Here is a 16,033-nt window from a genome sequence, read left to right on the forward strand (position 1 = left end):
TATATTCGTATAACACGGTAAAAACTTCTTCAGAGACAAACGAAACAACTCCTCCTTCTGTCGTTAGTGTGTCGTTATTGGGTCTGTGGGGATGGTGGAATGCTTCAATTATTAATAATGATATTCGTAGAACGCAATTAATTCGACCGATGCTCATATATATATATATATATATATATGAGCATATATTTATGATTATTATATTTAAAATTATGAGTAAGAAGAATGACATTTGTAGGGTTGCCCACAGATCCACCAAGTAATGATTTATATTCTTACACCCTAAGTAATATTTTTTAATTCACACTAACACTTATTACAATTACGTTTTTACTAAATATATTAACTCTACAAAGATCATAATAATCATGTCAGCTGATAGAGGCCTTCTGCATGACTAAGGCTTCCCCCAAGAGAGGCCACCATGACCGGTCTTGCGTTGCCCGCATCCAGCGAATCACGCGACCTCCACAAGGCTGTTTTGTTTAAAATGTTATTTTTTCCTTGCTGCTTTCGACTCTACTTCCACGCCGCGTCTACAGTGAATTCCCATAAATATCCGATTTTTCATCTCTTTCAAACCTAAAAATTCATTAACGTATTATAATTTTTATATAAAACAAATGCAGCTTACGTATTATATATATATATCTATAAAATATATTTAACTGAAATTGGAATGCGTTATGCCAATTAAACGACTTGATATGAGAGTATTTCTATTTTTAAAATAAAAGACTAGCTGTGTATTTTTTTTTAAAGTCTAATCAAACGCCATGGCGAAGATGTATCAGTTGCTTAAATGTAAACTCTTTGCACGTATTCTTTTTTTAAAAATTAAATTATAAGCAACTTTATTATACATGTGAAAAGATATTACGAATTTAATCTTATATTTTTACAGATTATGTACGAAAAAATTAAATTATGTAGAAAAGAGAGAACTATTCAGTGTCTGTCTTTATTAAACATCGAATTGGTAAGATGTCTCATAAAATAGTGTCTATGAGACTTTGTTAAAGGTTGTTCAACATTAGCTGCTACGGGCCGCTACAGAAATAGCAAGTAATCAGTGTTTGTTCTGTATATGGTCGGATTAATAGCCTCATACGTGGAAATGTGGGCGTTCGCTAATAAAATAAGTTAGCCGTCTGAGGTCGAAGCACATACATAGATTCAGGTTTACTATCAAGGCGATGCTTATTTGCCTCCGTCTTCCGGTTTTGGATAATTTCTTTGTGCCTTAGTTACGCGATCGATACTTACCTTTATGTTTATTACGCTAATGTATACTTCCCTTAAGGTTTTATGTAGCGAATACGCTTTATATGCGATAAACACTCGAGGGCTTTGGATTTACTATTCAATTAGTGCAATGATTCAACTCCTTTATGCTAGAGGCAAAAGACTAATGCAGTAATTGGTAGAAACGGATTGTTTAGGATAAAACGTCTTCGCCAAATACCCTAGTGAAGTAATACATGGTAATGGTTAAAAAGACTAATTTTGCCAATAATTTATAAACAATTTTTTTGATTTTTCAGTTATTTATTTGAGTTAAAAATTGTAAAGAGACATTTTGGCTGGGGTTTGTTTAAATATTTCTGACTTAACATTATAAATGAAGGTTGATTATAGATGTTAACCTTAATTTATACCGTTTATATATATATGTTTTATATATATATGTTTTATATATATATGTTTATATATATATATATATATATATATATATAAAAATGTTTACATAAAGAGAAAGAAATATAAGAGATTTTCAATTATATACTGACTCCTTGGTTAATAAAAAATGCATATTTTCTAACTATTATATACAATATTATAAAATAGTTTTTGAAAAATAAGGCACTGTACGGCAAGTGCTACACAGGGTGACCAAACTAGTTAAAGTTTTAGGGAAACGCTTGATCAGGGTCACTTCCAACTGATCCTATGAAAAGTCTTTGGGGCAGGCCAGTGTCCTCCAGTGGGAGTCTTAAGGGGTTATTTTTTAAGTTTATCTGGTTTTGCCTTACGTCGTAATTGCTTTAAATTTTAACCTAAGATTTTATTGTGATTATTTATATCTCCATTACGAAATCGTCCTCAAATAAAATGAGTCAGACTGATTATGTTACTAAGTAAATTCGGTTAACGTATAAGGAACACGTGTTTCAGTTTCTGAGTATCGGACTATGTGGGTCGACGATTTCATCTCTAACGATTAAATTTGGTTACAAATTCGCGGGATTTAATAACATGTGTTACAGATGCTCATGTAGTTTACACGCATTTATGTCATCTTGTCAGATTTAAGATTTTGATCCCGTTTCAGAGAAACTGGACGGGAGTAACAGAAATGATTCAAAATTAATCTCTAAAATGTATCGAAGCTTTTTTTATTTTGATGTAAGGATCGTCAACATGCCACTGTACGTGACATTAAAATTATTAAGCAATTATATATTTACAAACAATCACGTCTTACTCAAAAATAGGTATATATTACAAGTTTGCAGTTGAAACAAATAATTCTATTAATTATTTGAGGTATAGCTTTGACCAAAACGCACGGATTACAAAAAGGAATAAAAGGCAGACAAAAAAATTATCTTTAAATTTTAGTATTTAACATAAGCTTCGGTTTAGGCCGCATTGTAAGTGCAATAATTTCTTTTTATTTTAAAAAAAATAAAACAAATATTTCATTTTTAATACACTAACGTTATATGTTATTTATACTCAAAACATGATTAATGTCGAATAGAAAAATTCCAAATTTAAAACTCAAAAACGTCTTAATATAATTAAATCAATTTATCGCACCAATCAATATACGGTATGGCTAAAAGCTTTAATGTATGTAAAAGTCAATGATTTTAGAAATAAATAAAATCAATAATAATATTTTGATACCATTATGTAGAAAGTGTTTTCAAAATAAAGATCACTACATATTAAATTATGCTAGAAGACTTTGTAGTGCCAGAAGTCATTGAACTGCATTCCAATAAAAAAAATAATGATTGGAAATAGGTGTAAAAGTTTTAAAGCTTTTTACTGACAAATGACTATACAATCACCTTTGCTTTTTAAATCTATAATTAAATATCCTGTAAACGAAAATGGAACCAGCTTATCTTATGACCTCTAAACAAAATAATTAGATTTAGGGAAATATAAAAGAAACTGAAAACCCTGTGGCTTTTACTAAAACATTAACGTGGGAGCTATATTTGAAAGACATTAAAATAGAAACAGTAACCACTGTTTGCATTCATATTATACAAAAGTTTTTACGAAGCATTAAATACGTATAATATATAAATAAGTATCTTTTATTTTACGTGTTTCTCATTTATGAACGCGGTATGTTATAAGTTTTATTCTTTTTTGTATAAAGTAGCTTTCAAGGCAAAATAACATATATTATAACGCCATAAAGTTTCATTTCAGCTTTTTATTATTTTGAATTTTGTTTTACTAGGCTTACGTTTGTGTTGAATGAATCATGAAGAAATGTAGTTGTTTTGATTAGGCGTCACCAGTACACAATAAACAACCGCGACGTTGTGTTTTCTAAAACACAAGAGACATTTATTTATACACAGTTTATATCGATATATTTATTCACGTGGAATTTCAACGTGTATAGCGGGTGTAAATACTTTAAATTATACAACAAGATGAACATGTTGTTCTTGAAGCTTAACGGCATGTGGCAATCCGTACTAAACATTGTCTTTTGCATCTGTCTATATCGATTCTATGCAATAGTGAGAAACAGTAGTAATTAACTGGACTGCTTTAGTTCAAATAGCGCCTTTCAACTGCACTACTCTAAAGAAGTGAAAGGGACAGAAGATTGTGGGCATCAACAATTGTATAAATGTTAACACGTGTTTATACATTTATGTTATAATTTTTCATCGAGTTTTTAGTTGACGTAAAATGACGTCCTAATCTATGTTCCTGTGTTTTCCAACGTACGTGATACCGTTGTCGGTGATACACAACTAATCACAAATAAAACTGGAATCAATTCATGAATGTGTCGTCCGATATATCATCCTTCTACCTTTTGTATTGCCAGATAATTTTTATTTCCCTAATTGGACCTTTCTGTTTCGCTGATAGTGTTTATCTTTTACGTTTGTACTGCGTAATGTTTTCAACTCATCGCTGCTTTGATCTAATAGCATGGTTAAGAGCATCTTGAATAATGGTAATTCATCTTATATCTATTCGAATCTTCTTATATCTATTCGAATCTGACTTTTTTGCCTCTTACTCCAAACAATTTTCTCTCGATCGACCTTTGTATGGTCTTTATTCTGTATTGAACTTTGTTCGTAAACTTTCATTGACCAGAACTTCCTCCAGGCTTTATTAAAACTTATTCCTACCTTTCCTTTATTATTTATTTTGATAAATGTATTCCCACAACAAATAAAGCAAACAAAATGCGCAGTTAAAAAAATGAATGTAAATAACAAGGAGAAATGTAACAAATTGCGTTTAGAAATCACTTAATCATGTCAACGGGAGACAAAATACTTTCAATCGACCCACAATTTTTACCTTTATTGCCTATTAACCTTTACGGAGATGGGCGGCGGTAGCAATTAGTCCCCGTCTCTACGGACAAAAAGCGTTTGCCGACCGTACGGCGCGCTTCGAACTGCCGATACAAGGACAGAGATCAAGTATTAATGAGAAATTATTTTTTATTAGATTCACCGAATTTGAATTAACTGTTTTTATATAAAACAATAGTGATCGATTAGTCGACATTGCTTGTTTCTAAAATGTGTCTGTAATATTTTTTTTATATTTAACATTGTAAAAGCTGTCCCGTCCGCTATCTGAACTTCATGAACAGCCCTTCAAATCCAGTTAAGAGGCATTTCGTAAAATACTTTTGTGTTTTCTTAGATGAACAGAATTTAAACAGTATTTTGTAAATTTCTTGGTTAACATTGCTACTAAATTTCAAATTCCTAAGCCAAGATTCTATATCGCGATGAGTCTTATATTAAACTTCTTATGTGAAGGGTAATTAGTTATACGTGTAAAAACTTTATAGTTGCCTTACTGGTATTTACAAATTCTGCGGATTTTAAAGAAAAAAGACATAGAGCGCTTAGACTAAACGTGTATTAAACGCTATGGTCGAGAGTGCTTTCGACAGCCTTGGCACGAGCTTCTATTTATTATTTACCGATTTGGGAGGCCTCCGAGCTTTCAGTTCGCTTGCCAGGATGCTCCTTGAAGTACTTTGATGCAAGAGCCTCCGGGAGGGTATCTTTAGTTGGACTGCCCCTTAGTTAAATCATAAATTTACACTGTGTTTCCATTATGAGAGCAACTAACAAAAGATATCTGTCAACTGGAAGCTTTAAACACTGGAATGTTCCAAACTATATGCCTTTAAAAATTTTGATTTTCTTAATGTAACATCACGTATTTTGACAAGAGATAACTCCGTCGAATAACTGTACAAACACTCAGCCTATCTGTCAAATAATAGAAGTCACTGAACTGTGTTTGTTCAATAAACGACTTGTGTTTTGATAGATTCTATCCTCTAGACAAACGATGCGAAATTTCAGACGCAAAGCCAATAGCTTTACTTAACTCAGCTTTACAAATATTATAATAGTAAACGTAAACATTTGAACAAATTTTGTTATCTTTTTTTCCAGAGACTAGCTTGTTTCATATCATTTTAGAGCGTTTAGCCGAATGTGATACCGTAGGTATTTTATATACAAAATATTCTACATTGTCTACATTCTAAATATTTATTGGAATCCGGCGTTACCTTGCGGAAGTCCATCCTAAGTAAGAAAAAGACCAATATTTAGCCACTTCTGCACATGCAGTGGTAGTCATGCAACAAAGTGCACCGCCCGCCAGCCCAACCTGACTCTGTGTTTTTGGCACTAATCGGTGTAACATCGGTGTAACTCCTGAAGATGCCCCGTGGAGGGGTGAAATACGTGTTGAGTGATTTGACGGTGGAAGTTGTGTAATTCGCATTGTTTGCCGCATACGCATTTATTAGCGGGCTGGCGGGCGGTGCACTTTGTTGCACGAATACCACTGCATATGCGGAAGTGGCTAAATATTGGTCCTTTTCTTACTTACGTTCTAAATGTTGATGAATCGAACCGTAACGTATTTTTACAATGCTTAAAGTACACTATAACTACATTTGCTATTTATTTACATTTCAGTCATAGCACGTTTACTTACGCACATTTTTTTGGAAACCATTGACCATTTGGAGGCAGCCATTTAAAATTCATCATCATCATATCAGCCAATACACCACTGCAAGGCACAGGCCTCTTTTAAAGAACGCCACGATGGACGGTCTCGTGCTACCACATCGAGCCACTGTGCCGTTTAAAAAGAGAAATATATATATATTTAATAAATTAAGGGAAGTGGGCAGAAGGCCTGGTCTAATTTTACACCGCAGCTCGGTACTCCCCTGATGGTGGTGGTGGTCAGCCGCACGATCTCCCAGGACTGGTCAGGCGGCAGCAAGTCGAGAGCAGGGAGCGCCGGTAGGTTGCAGTATGACCTTACCTATTCGTTTCAATGTCTACCGTCTTGTGGTCACCTTTCGGCTGCAACGATCTTCGGTTGTATCAGCAATTTCCTCTGTCCACTTCTACTTCAGACGGGCAATCCTTCGAGCTACAACGTTACAACTACACGCTACAACGTTCTTCTGCGAATCTCTTCATTTGTGATCATATCACAGCGAAATTTTAAATGTGTTATCACTTTATGTATAATTTATGTCTATCTTATGTAGTCAATAGATTTTTTCGGTTATTAGATAATATAAATGTCATATTTTTTAATTTATTAAAAAACCATTGTATTTTGAGCAGTATATACTAGTATATGGAATATTTAACATTTTCTTATCAGATAATATATACTTATTTAAATTAAAAAAAAAAAAAACTTGAAAGTACCAACCCTATATAGTAACCAAAAAGCGTTAAGCCTTAAGTGCGGCCGAATAAATAAGCTAGTGTATGTTTATTTGATTAAAATAGTTGAAAGTTTTGAAACAATCTGTTGTCCATTAGTTATGGACAGAAATAAGTTGGTCTGAGGACGATCATGTCACCATGTGTGGTCGACGCGTTCCCGAATTAGAAACTGCCTGTGTTTACTTTGTGTAGTTTATAGCGTAATATGTCGTGTCAATGAACTTTAAGTAGCCTATTAATTGCTTCGAAGTCTTTGGATTCTTGTTCCGTTTTGTTTAGACTGTCTCTTCATGACTTTTATTCGTAGTTTCGTAGAAATTCTGTTTGGTATGTAACTATAAGCCGGATAAATTATAATGAATTTAAACCTAATGTTTGTTTTGGTAGTTTCATAAACAAGCCCGTTTTATGTTTTCAATAAAAAAGAAAATTGTATTTATATGCACGTAGCATTACAAGATTTAATTTCAGTACATTGTGATGCTCAAAACTGAGGTGGTAAATTTTCTTAACGCAAAACTTAGTGTAGCAGTTTCAAATTAACTTTTAATTTAAACTATAAAGTAAACCTTAAATGTATTATCTATGACGTTTTTTTAAAGAATATATTTTATTAGCATATTACATTTTAACCGTAAGTAATCGTAATGATGTAAAAGTAAATAGTACTTGTGTAATTGTCGTGCAAAAACCTGAAATTTTCTAGCAGAAAACGATATTTAACTTATTTAATTTGTTTATGTCTTATATTATATGTAAAATAGCGCGCAGAATGCAGACCTCGGAACCGCAAGGGCAGGGTAGAACGTCCACCTATAAAGTGGACCGACAACCTTGTTAAGGATGGATAGAAGATGTCAAAAGAAGGACATTGTGATGAGTGAAAGAAGAGAAAGAAAATAAAATGAGCAAGGAGGTGAACGAGAGGTCTTAAAAACGGCGCCATTTACATAAAAATAAAAAAAAATATTATAGTCGTCCGAAGATGTTGAAAGCAGGCAGCTTACATCGGGTCCCATTGATGATCTCATATATTATTATTAAGTTCAATATTAAATAAATGAAAACTTGTAATAAAGTCCTGTTACAGTGTAAATTACAAATAGACAAAAAAATTCTCGTCTGAATTTGTTATGGGCTCTTCTCAGGTCAAGGCGTATTTTGAACTCTCGTTGCTTTAAATTGAGGGATGCCACTATCACATCTATGAATTGGATTTTCTGGCGTTCATCTCACACTATGTCACCATGATTGATCCGAAGAAGATAATAATATTAATAAATGAATGATTGTAACAAATGTAATTAAATAATAATTATTATAGATAGAATTAAATTGATTTCCTTTGTTTACACAATAAATTACGTAGCCTTATTAAAATAACGGTCATGAGTGAGGCGCTACGTGTAATCACTGCCTCTAAGTGTACCATTACTGTGCTACGGCGGGCTTTATTGTGCCCAGCATGAGGTCCATAGACACAGCGGCGAATGGTATCGGATTACCCACGGCTTATACACTCCCGTTGAACGGGGGATAAATATTAAATGTCAAATGAAATTCCTTTCAAGAAATGAAAGCTGTAATAAGCGAGAAAATAGAAATAACATCCGTATGAAATATAAACAAATGGACACTTCTCAGTCTAAGACTTGTATGTTTGCATAAACGATTTAAGATTCGAAGGCGAATATAAAAATTAATTCTATAGCACGACCGTAAACGATTTTATTTACTTTCATAATTTTTACGCGACTTTTTATTTCCACGCTCTTCTTTCATTCATTTTATTGTCTTCCATTCATTCAAATTTTATTTTCCTTTCATACATCGCCTCGTTTCTATTACCATCCTTTCAGATCAGTATCCAGAATACTAGAGGTTACAAATTCTGTATTTTATTTATATATACTTATGGTTTATTTTCTTATTTCTCATATTTTGTATCTATAATTCTTGTATCTTCCTTAGTAAAAAATAATAATATTTGAGTACATAAGTTTCCAAAGTGTTCAAGTTCGTAGGAAGTCGCTATATCGGTCATTATGTCGAACTTTGACGGAGGCCTATACCTTTCAGTTTTTAACATTTCTTGTCAGGTCATCATAATCGCCGCGGTATGAGTTGTCATGTTGAGATTAGTTATGCTACTTAAATTATTGTCTCCTTTATTAATTGTGACGAGTTCTACCAAACGTTTTGAGTGCAGGACAAACTAAAGATTAAACCGCGTTTGTACATAAAAAACAAATTTCTTAGTTGACTGACATTGCTTGTTCACCAACCATAGAAGCAGTATGGATCGACATTTCCGTCGCTCATGTTCAAATCCATCAACCGTTCATATAACATCGGAGCCATATAATCGGCGGCGCTGTAATCACATGTAATTAATTAAGAACAATTAAATTAAACCGCCACTGCCCGGTGTGAGTCTTGCCTGTATTTATTACAGAGATAAGCTGATCCTTTCCATATCTGTAATGAACGATTAAGACGAAACGACGGTCATTAGTCAGGTGATTTATTTTTAATTATAAATTTTAAGAGTTCCTTTTTTAAAATCATTTTATGCATAGCAGATTAAAAAAAAAAACATTTTTTTATCGTAGAGACATAGTCGTCTTCTAATAGCATATATATATCAATTCCAAGAAATCGTAAATTAGTGCAAAGGAATGTGAATCGCGTTCAGAAGTAGCGATCATCAACAGACTAAATATTAAAAAAAAAGTCTTACGCTGCGTTTGTCGTCCTGTGGTCACAGTAAGGCTCCAGTGGCTATTTTCTCTGTGCGCTATTGCTCACTGCATCTTGATCGATTGGATGTTCTGCGTTACGCTATAGAATTTCACCACTGAACTTTTTTACCACTGAATAATACGTGATAAGTCATTACTTATTTATATTAAGAAAATATTTAAGAACTTTTTACTAGACTTATGAATATTTATCCGTTAATTCGTTTCTTTTTCTTTCTTTGTTTCTTTATCCTTTCTGAGGCAAGTGCGATCCAAATCAGTTTGAAGTATGTTTATTGTATTATATTTTTATTATTTATTATAAGTATATATGCTCTATACTTATGTGTGTTCATGTGTGTTTGTACATACATACGTTTTGTACACGTTAACTACCCCTTATTTATATTTCAACTGTTTCCATACTATGGTTGTCTCTAAGAGATTGCCTAATGTGATAAGACAGCCCATTGTGTTTTTTTCTGTTTATTATTATGAAACTATTTAAATGTATCCTAGCGTGTATAATAAAGAATATTAAGTAGAAAAAATGTATAAATATACGCAAATAACTTTCTCAATTGAAAGGAATATGTTTTTTGTTTTGTTTTAATAACAGACTTCTGAAATACCGATATTCACGTCATAAATGTTTAACATATCGTAACATTCAATGATAATTATTAAAAATTCATACTAATTGTACCTTATTAAATACAATTCATAATTTGGACGCCAGCTGAGCGTCGAGCGTTCCAACCGATCGAGAGAAATTATTATATTAGTCAAAATATTAACATAATATCTATTGGGCAATTAATTGTAATTAAGTGTATTTTGTAAACTAATATAATCGTGTTGTACGCGATGGTTATTTATTACCTGTTTATGTAAATATGTTGAGCGGTGGACGCCTGATTTATGCTCTAAGGTCCCGGGTTCGATAACCTACGGACTTAAAATTTGTGCGAAAATAATTCACTTAAAACATAAAGTTAAATTGTGAGAGGACGGAATTGGTTTCAATTTAGTCTTTTTATTACACTTAACAAATTCAATCCTCGCAGTTTTTTTTTATTTCAATATCAAATGATAAAATATCGGAAGAATACTGGAGGTTTCAAAATACAAAAAAAGTACAAGGCATAGGCAAGGCAAGGTAACCGTATAAACTGGTACGGTAATAAATTGAACTCAAAACTTTGGGGTATATATTAATCATAAATATGGTGGTAGATTATAGGTGTAAAAACTTTAAAGGGTGGAATTATAGTTCCTTTACTATCGATAAATGTACGGTACCCTCTCCAAAAATAAATAGTTTCAGATATTATAAATAATGATAACATATAACAAAAAAGATTTTTAAAATTCGGATAGCTACATAATAAAAAAAATTATTGTTTACTATCTGATCCTGCTGACTTTATGGTGCCAGAAGTTATTGGCCTGTCAAATTTAATAGTTTCTAAATGGTCACTTTGTACAGGGTGATTGTAATACATTCACCCCTTAAAAGCATTTATAGCCTTGACATCTATAGCCAATCATCTTGTATTTATTATTAATTAATGAAATATTGTTAATAATGAAGTAGGCTTATGACCTCACGATTTATAACGTTTTAAAGATTACAACAAAATGTTTGAAAGCAAAAAAAAATAGTAGGCTGTTGTTAAGGTAGTCCGCTTTACAAAATAAATTCTACAACACTCAAGGTAGGAAAGAAACGTTCGAAAATTTCAAAATATGTATGTTCAACACGCTCACGTATAAGTCCATTTCAAAAACGCAAAGAAACAAAGTGGCTTAACATAACTTTAAAGGTTGAGGATCAAAGACGGGCAAAGCAACATTCATTTGCATTGAAGAGAACATAAATTGACGGTAATCAGCGTAACGTCTGCCGCTTGGATAACGTTCAAGATTCGCTTTGTATGGAGCGAAGGGTTTGCGTAAACAATGGCTGAGGGTTGCCAAAAAGGCCAAGGAATCACTCAATATTAAAATAGAAAGCATTCGTTGAAGTTTTTTTTACATAATACCTATTTTTCACATCGTAAATGTGTCTTTAACCCTTGATTTCAAGCGGAGTTACTTACTTATTGCTTACCTTGAACGTTCCATGCGGTTCTAACACCAAAAGTGTTCACATATCAATGTTAACTTACGTTGTGTTAGATCAAATAATGACGACAACGTAAACGCTTGGCAAAAAAACGATAAAATTAATTTATTCAGCATTGAATCTTTTAACGTAACTCTTATTATTCGTCAAATTATTGTTTTTTTTAATCTACTCAGTTTTGCAAGGTGATATAGTCGTGGAGAAGTAGCAAAAAGAAACTCGGTTGCCCCACTATCATAGACCTTTTTTTTTTGTTAACTTTTTTTTAATTTCATTTTGTCGTATAATCATTGATACAAATTAAAAATTATTTTTATTATAATTAAACAGAAGTTAAAATAAAATATTACTGAAACACCATATGATAGATAAGGTCATCGAAGAACGCTCTACGCTTATATCAGGCCTTAGTGAAACTCTATGGGTGAGAGTTGTGTCCACAGGGATTGACTTGTGGCTGAAATTGTGACGATGATGCACTGAAAAGTGCCTTAAGATGTGACGTGTTATACCAATAAAACCACATAAGACCTCTAATTTATAATCTGTAATAGAGAAATATTATTCTTAGGGATATATGATCCAGTGGCATTTGACTCTGTATCTTCGATTTCTTTTTTTAACACGTATATCAACTAATCCTTCTATTAATAACTGTCATATATATATAGTTAATAAAACTATAAAATGACATAAAATGAAATTAGTGATTTTTTTTAAATTAAATATCAGATTACATAACTATGCTAAGGTAAATTTAAAATAATATATAATTTATCTATTTATGTTACATTTTACTTACTAACTTATCGAGGTTTCTTTTATAATCTTAGTTAACCGCTAACCACTTAGTAACCGCTAAAATATTAAAGAATTAATAAAATATTTTTAGTTTACAAAATATATACATATTATATATAATAATATGATAAATTAAGATATATTAAAACCAAATAATAATTTATAATGTTGTTTAAACAGAATTTTGACAAGATTTTTTTTCAAATGATCATGTATGTTAAGCCGTACATTGCAAATAATTTATTTAACACCTGAATTAATTTACATATAAAAACTAACACCCGCTCCGAACGTTTGTACCAACCTTCCAATTATACAACAGACTTTCACATATTTAATGTCACTGTGACCGATCGGCGACGTCTATTTATTGCCAGAATCAAAATTAGTTATTTAGACATTAATATATTCAATCTCTTTAGACACGCAATCAATTTGTATAAGTGATGTTTGTCCTACATCAAGCGGTATCAACTGACTTTTGAATGGAGTATGACAAAACTCGGATCATGTTCGCGAGTAATTCCGTTAAGATAGTTTTGTCAACTTTCGGTGGCGTGTTTCTTAATAGATCTTGACAACACAGACTTTGTACAAATGTTGTTTTCGTCTTATTCAAGTTACATCCGCACTTTTAATTTTGACAGTTCGCATTCGGGTCAGTTGGAACTTATAAGTCAGTTTTATTACGACATAAAAATTAAATTTTGGTATGATATATACAGGATGATTAATAAAGGTGCAAAAGCTTGAAAAGAGTGGATATATTCTTCGTTTGCTGTTAAACAATATGTGATAAACTTTATCTTCCGGATCCATCCTTGGCTCGCCTGTGGTCAATGCTGCCGTATATACAATATCAACACTACACAGCTCTACTCAGGTAGAGCGGTTTACTACGTGCGAATGTCATCGTACAACTGGAATGCGTCAGTCCGTCTTCTGTTTTATTTTTAAGTTCATGGACCCTTCTGCTTCGTGAACTCAGTTCCGATGATGCTGTAAATGTCCCCGGGCTAGTACATCAACTTCAACCGAAACCAAGCATACTCTATCTAAACATCAATGGTTTCAAATAATAAATAATACAATTATAATATAATAAGACAATTCGTGTTCTCATTTTTAAATACGACATATTAAAATTAATTATTGTTTATTTTTAGTCCTAGAAATAAATATATTTTAAAGCGATCACTTGAGACAGGATGATTAAAGAAAATTTACTGTCAAACCGTGTGTGTAAAAAATATGTAAAAACTACGAAGTGTTTTGCTGACAAATGAGCTGTATTGTCCACTTCAAAGCTTATACGCCTCTAATTAATCAACTTATGTGTTCCTGAAAGTTACTTTCGTGAAAAAAACAGAGAAAAATTCATATAAGCTTTTTATAACTCAATAAATATTTATCGTCATATATCATAGAAATACGAGGAAAACAAACATCAAAAGTGAAAACATAAAAGGCTAAATATTTATTCATACCTTTTACGTTTTCGTTCTTTTCCTGTTGCTTCTGAATACAGTTCGTCTGTACAGGTGATACAAAACATATCGCTTTTCTATTTTTACTGTATATTACATACAAACTTAATATAACAGCATATTTGCCAACAAATTTCTTTAAGAGTCATCTCAGTGTATTTCGAATATTTTAACATTCAGTCAATCCGTTTTTTTTTCTCGACTTGTACGTATTTATCTGAATTCTGGTCAAAGTACTTGACAATGACTGGAGAAATAGGTTAGGTGTTAAAACTAGATTAAAAAAGGAGAGAATTTTGATTGATTTCTACATAACCATCTCGTAGTACTGCAGTTTGGGAAAGAAGACAAACAATAAGCCATCCGTTCTGAAGCATCTCGTCTGCGTCTTGACAGTGCCTTACGTGCACACTGTAGTTACAACTTGAATCATGTGTGCAGATGAACAAGAGAGGCAGAGTAACTTCCATTCGTTTGCTTTCAAATATCTCGTGTGCGTCATGGCAATTGCCACCGCCTTGTTCTTATATTCATGGCAAACAAAATAAATATTTCGATTAAAAATTTTGATTGAGTATTATAATATATAATATAACATAGAAATAATTTACGTGACGATGAACTTCTTATCTGAAATCAAACATTCATAAATTTTACTCTTCAATGTGCGGGTTATCTTAACCTCATAAAAGTCATTTATAAATTATCACTTTATTAAATAATTATTTTATATTGATTCATTCATATTGTTTCATGTATATCACGAGAAGAATATAAGAAGAGACTGCGATTGAAAGGTTTATGTCCTGCTGTGTACATTTTATGGCTAAAATGATGAAGAGTAAACGCCAGTGTTACATGAAAACGTATTTATTTTTAAATATGTTATTTCAAAGTGTTAATAAAATACCTTCGTATTAACAACAAAATATTTTACTGTATTATTGTTGTCATCTATCTGTGTTAGTTTTTCATAACCTCTTACGAGACGCCCGTTAAAAAGACAATAGAAAAAAATCGAAATTTTCGGAAGCAACAAGTCGGAACGTTTCACCGTTCGCGCACAAATTACTACATCAAACGTTGTCTGTCCCTTTTCGATCACCTTGCTCAATATATCCATCTCTGTCTTTAGCATTTCCTGGACGGATATAGGCATCCTTCCTCTGTCGATATATTAGGTTTGTTAGAAACGGATGGATACGCCCTATTTTAATTCGGTCATTTCAGTTTTAGGTTATTTTATAATTAACAACATAGTCTCTAATATTCACAAATTAAACATAATTAATAAATAATAAAAACAAAATATCTAAAATAAATTTGTGATAAATAATACAATTAAATAATATATAAAGAAATGAAGCCTTAGTGAAAAAACAACGTGAAAAGTAAGATTTACATTTAAAGTTTCTATATTATAATTTTATGCACTTCCTCGTTTTTATATAGTATGTACCAAAGTAATGAGCACAAAAATTGCCGAATTTATACCAGGGAGTGAACAAAAGTTTTGTCGAACAATCATTTTGTTACCAGACACGTTGACCAAGGTAGAATCTGGTAGTAGCTAAAAAAAAAAGAGCCCAAGGTGCCCACCGGTGACCGTGGTCTTCCTCAGAAGCATCGACTCGAGACATAAAGTAATTACTGGATTGAAATCAAAAAGTGGAAATAGTACAGAAAAACGAAAATAAAGTTCATATCTATTAGCATATCAACCATCAAATTCTACTCAGCTGAATCTTCTCGTCCAATTTCTCTTAATGTCTAAAAGCGAATGTGTATTATCAGTGATGACTTATAGCACGGGAACATGGTCTCACAATACGAGACACCTTCAGCAAGCTCATATTTCTAGGT

At 32.1% G+C, this 16,033-nt stretch overlaps 1 protein-coding gene across 1 annotated transcript in view; it reads left to right on the top strand.

The window, feature by feature from the left end:
* cv-c (crossveinless c) overlaps window positions 1–16,033 on the top strand; it is a 317,550-nt gene that overhangs the window by 81,858 nt on the left and 219,659 nt on the right. The window lies entirely within an intron of this gene.

This window comes from Battus philenor, unplaced genomic scaffold, assembly GCF_028537555.1.
Source record: "Battus philenor isolate CCGP_79_NKW_IND1 unplaced genomic scaffold, ilBatPhil1.0.hap1 SCAF_18, whole genome shotgun sequence".
NCBI lineage: Eukaryota > Metazoa > Arthropoda > Insecta > Lepidoptera > Papilionidae > Battus > Battus philenor.